The sequence below is a fragment of the Apodemus sylvaticus genome, chromosome 22, assembly GCF_947179515.1.
Source record: "Apodemus sylvaticus chromosome 22, mApoSyl1.1, whole genome shotgun sequence".
Classification (NCBI taxonomy): domain Eukaryota; kingdom Metazoa; phylum Chordata; class Mammalia; order Rodentia; family Muridae; genus Apodemus; species Apodemus sylvaticus.
This window is the reverse complement of record NC_067493.1, coordinates 21,690,561-21,695,873: the sequence shown is the minus strand read 5'-3', so window position 1 is coordinate 21,695,873 and position 5,313 is coordinate 21,690,561.

Sequence of the window (5,313 nt, the reverse complement as noted above, 5' to 3'; positions counted from 1 at the left end):
CGTGTTTTTTTCTTTATACTCTTTCTGTTCTCTGCTGAGAAATCCATCTTCGTTAGTTTAGTTTGGTTTTAGGATCAGGCCCTAGATCTCAGACCTTAAACTGTACCATCCTCTATAGCCATTAGCCAGAGAGGACCGTGTTTTGAGCCGGGCATGTAGAGCAGCACACTTATAACCCAGCACTCCTAAGGCTGAGACAGGAGGATTGCAGGTTCAAGGCCCAAAAGCAACATTACCTCATGGAAACGGCGTCTGTCTTTTTTTGTTTTGGTTTGTTTTGGTTTTTTGGACTTGGTTTTTTTTCAAGGCAGGGTTTCTCTGTGTATCCCTGGCTGTCCTGTAACTCGCTCTGTAGACCAGGCTGGCCTCTCACTCAGAAATCTGCCTGCCTCTGCCTCCCAGAGTGCTGGGATTACAGGCATGCGCCACCATTGCCCTGCTGGAAATGGCATCTGTTGATAGGTCTTGGAACACTGCATTCTGTCTGCAAAGTTGGTGCCCAGAAGCCCTCTGCTGGAGAGCTGAGGAGCCTGGAGAATCCCTCCTCCACTGATGCACACAGCCACTTAGAGGATGCTCTGGGAGGCCGTGACCTATCTCGTCTCTTTCCTGTGCCCCATCCATAATCAGAGAAAAGGGGGCCGCTGCCATCTTGGCTTAGAGATTCCTATGCCCAGCCTGCGATATTTCTACCCGACTCAGTATCACATATTATGGGCAGGACTAAGGATCACTCTAGGTGCGGATCTAAATGGGTGGCAGGTTCACTTAGGGGCTGAGGCAGGAGGATTGCTGTAACTTTGAGGCTACCACAGTCTACCACCACCACCATCAAAAATGAATCTAGAGTAGTATATATTTTATCTTTTTTGTTTGTTTTTCTTGATAGGGTTTCTCTGTGTAGCCCTGGCTGTCCTGGAACTCACTCTGTAGACCAGGCTGGCCTCGAACTCAGAAATCTTCCTGCCTCTGCCTTCCAAGTGCTGGGATTAAAGGTGTGTGCCACCACTGCCTGGCATGTCTTATCTTTTTGGGGTTTTTTTTTGTTTTTGGTTTTTTGGTTTTTTTTTTGGATTTGGTTTTTTTTGAGACAGGGTTTCTCTGTGTATCCCTGGCTGGCCTGGAACTCACTCTGTAGACCAGGCTGGCCTTGAACTCAGAAATCCGCCTGCTTCTGCCTCCCAGAGTGCTGGGATTACAGGCGTACACCACCACCACCCAGGTTTTTTTTTTTTGTTTTGTTTTGTTTTTTTTTGTTTTTATGTCTTATCTTTTTGCAGCAGGGTCTTATGTGTCCCAGGGTGGCCTGGGACTTGCTACATAAGTAAGGATGACCTTGAACAACTGGTCCTCTGGCTTACACCTTGTGTGCTAGGATTACATGTATGTTCAACTATGCATGGCTTACATGATCCTGAGGATAGAATCCAGACCCCTGTGTATGCCAGCCAACACTCTTCCAACTCGGCCGAGTGAGGCCCCAGGTCCTGGACAGCAGTTTGCCTTCCATTGTGCCTTGGTTAGCAAGGGTCAGAGGACATCATATTTGCAAAGACAGTGGCCCTTTTGATGACTCAGGGCAAGTCTTACTATCTCCATGAGAGAGCTGTAGCAGTAGTGCCTGAGTGCTAGCCTGCTGGCCCTGCCTCCTCAGCACCCATGCTACAGCGTCCTTTCTGGGCCCCTGGAGGCCAGAGCTTCTTTAAACACATGGACTTGTGTACTTGAATATGCCAAAACAGGGGCAGACTGCACACACCGCTCTGGAGTTGGCTTCAGCCCCGCTACACTTGCGGGCTGACAACACTCATGTCCCCAAAGAAGGGGGTGAATAACCGGAGCCCCGGCACTAACTAACTACCAGGCATGCTCCCTGCTGGGCAAGATAGGGATCTCCCTGCCTCAGCCTGCTGAGCGCTGGGATTCCATACCAGGATCTGGACCTTCATAAGGAGCACACTAAAGGGTGTCCACCCGGGACTTGAACTCCACAATTGTCCGTGGAATATTCTAAGGAGATGAGCCGTGCAGCTGAGGGCCCTGCCAACTGGGCGGGCTGGGGTGCCACGGGCTGAGGCTGCTGGTGGGCATCCCCCTCTGGACCTTTGACAGATTTGTGGCCTTGGTTGACTGGAAGTCTCCCTCCTCTCCTGTTAACAGTTGTCAGGCTGTGGTCTCTTGGTGTCAGGGTCCTTGTTCTGGCCCTTGCAACAAAGGGGACATTATATCTGGAGCTGCTGGGGAAGGTCTCCTACTATCTTGACCAGTCCAGTCAGCTGTGCCTGGGAAGCAGGAAGGCTGATGCATGCGGGGGTGGGGGGGCGGGGGGAAGGGAAAGCTGAGAATCAGCTGCACATGCTAATGGAAGATGCTGTACCCGCCCCACCACTCCTCCTAAGTGACCTGTGTGAGGTTACATTTCTGGGAAGCCAGAGAGGCAGCTGAGATAGGAGAGTGGCTCATCTTCGTTCCCAAGGCACCGTGTGCACACATTCCTGGAAGAGACAGAAAGCCATCCAAGGTGGTGTTCCCCAAGCCCTCTTCCCCAAAGACTTGCTTCACTTGAGACCATAAAGCTCCCTCTCTGTGGTGCACCCTGTCAGTGTAATCCCGGCAGCCAGGGAGCCCAAGGCAGGAGGAGTTTGAATTCTGGGTCAGCCTACAAAGATCCTGAGGTGTGTGTGTGTGTGTGTGTGTGAGGGAGAGCTTTGCAGTCCGAGGTTTCCTTTCTGTGTTAGGTTTTTGTTTTGTTTTGTTTTTTTTTTTTTTTGTATACGTATATCAGGGACATGCACACCACAGTGCACATGTGGAGGTCACAGGACAACTGGCAGAAGTCACTGAATCATCTAATGGCCATGGCAACTGACACAAGCGAGGGCCTTGGAGAGGTGACACAGCACCCAAGAGCACCGGTTGCTCTTCCAGAGGACCTGGGTTCACTTCCCAGCACCCACACGGCAGCTCACAACTGTCGGTAACGCCAAGATCTGGCACCCTCGCACAGACATGCGAGCATGGTGCAAGCAGAACACCAACACACATAAAGTGAAAATAAGTTTTAAAAAGAGAAAAAGAAAAGGCAGGGGAAATGGCAGAGTGCTTGTTTTGCAAGGATCCATGTCTCAGCCCTGAACCCACTTAAAAAAAAAAAAAAGCCAGATGTGGTGGCACAAGCCTTTAATCACACAGAGACAGGCAAGACAGGCATGCGTGGTGAGTTCCAGGACAGCTAGGGAGAGAGAGAGAGAGAGAGAGAGAGAGAGAGAGAGAGAGAGAGAGAGAGAGAGAGCCTATCTGGGGTGGGGATGGGGTGCTCATTGGTTAAGATCATTTGCTGCGCTTGCAGAGGACTGCAGTTTAATTCCCAGCACCCAGCACCCATACAGTGGCTCACAACAACAGTGACTTCAGTCCCAGGGACCCAATGTCTTCTTCCAGCCCCCAAGAGGATACTGCATACACCTGGTGCATATGCATGCAAGCAAAACATCCATATACATAAAATCAAAGTAATTAGATTTTCTTTTTTTAAAAAAAAAAATCTGTCTGGCCATGGTGGCGCACACTTTTAATCCTAGCATCAGGAAGCAGGAGCAGGGTAGGTCACTGTGAGTCCAGCTAGGGCTACACTTCAAGAACCTGTCTCAAAACTGAACAAAAGCAGGCATGGTGACGTGTGCCTGTGATCCCAGCACTGGGAGGTAGAATTGGGGGCGGGGGAATCCCTGGGGTACAAAGTCCTGCCAACCTAACACTCCCTGAGAAACTCAAAGCACGAGCACCCTGATGAAGGCTGACCTCTGGAAAACACCCTCGCATGCCTGTTCCCCTTTGCCCCGTGCCTTCAAAGTTTTTGGTCTGTGGTCACTTGGCTGCAGGCAGCGTGTGGCAGCACAGGGGTGAGGCGGAGCCTGACTGCTCACCTTCATCTCAGAGCACACAGAGTGAGTCAACACTACCCACAGTGACTTTGTTCTCAAGAGGGTCAGGCTCCTAAGGAAGGCTTCCGGAGATGCTTACCAGCTCCCATTTTCCTCCCTGAGGCCGGCTTTGGAGGCATTGCCTTGAGAAGGCTTGGCTTCACGGCTGTGGAAACTGAGATCAAGGCAAAGCGGCAGAATTCTATTCGTTTTTCTAGCATTTCATTCATTCATTCATTCATTCATTCATTCATTCAATGGATGGTGCTGAGTGATTCCCACGGGCACGCACAGCCTGTCTACCAGGGTCTGAGGGGAAAAGAGCCAGTGGCACAAACATGGCTGCGGCACATGTCGTGACTTTTCATCCCTTCAGGCCCATTCCCATAGCAGCAGAGATTTGTTAAAAAAAAAAAAATCACAAACTAACTTAATAAAGCAGAAAGGGGCTTGGGGCAACCTAGAGTGATAGAACACTCTAGAATCCCCCAGGGAGGGGCCGGGGGCGTGGCTCAGTGGCAGAGCCCCTGCCTAGAATCCCTCAGTGAGGGGCTGGGGGTGTGGCTCAGTGGTAGAGCCCCTGCCTAGAGTCCCCCAGTGAGGGGCTGGGGCGTGGCTCAGTGGTAGAGCCCCTGCCTAGAATCCCCCAGGGAGGGGTTGGGGGCGTGACTCAGTGGTAGAACCCCTGCCTAGAATCCCCCAGGTTGGGGCTGGGGGCGTGTCTCAGTGGCAGAGCCCCTGTCTAGAATCCCCCAGGGAGGGCCTGGGGGGGCGTGGCTCGTGCTTGTGTAAGGAAGGCCTTGAGTTCATACCCACCATCATAAAAAACCAAAACAAATCAAAAACCTGGTCCATGAACCTTAACCATCTTGAAAGGAGCTTGAGCTCCTTGCTCCTTTCAATCCCTGCGGGGTTGTCTTGTCCTGTGTTCTGTTCCCAGGACTCCCGTCCTCTTGGGCATTACTGCCCTTCACGCACGCGCACGGCTCATCGAGACGAGCTTCTCTGTAGTGGGTCACTGTCTAGAGTCCTGGCCTTGGTTTTGCTTTGTCCATCCTCCGAAGACAGTGGGTCATTTTAGGTCACTAGCCCAGGACAGAGGACTGTAGGACAGCACAAGCGTGCGGAGTCAGATCACTCAGTGCCTCCTGGGGCCATTGCTGGGCTTTTATAGAGCTGAGTGCGCAGGGTCAGATTGCGAGCCGCGGATGCACTTGTCCCACAGGAGGAAGACTGCTGGTACAGTTTTCAATGACTCATGAAAATCTGAGCTAAATCTTACTGAGCCGGGTGGGTCTGGTGGACATGGGGGATACTGAGGCAGGAGAATCACAAGCTCAAGGCCTGCCTGTGCTCAAGTCCACCCTAAGAAACTTAAGGTGACTTAAGT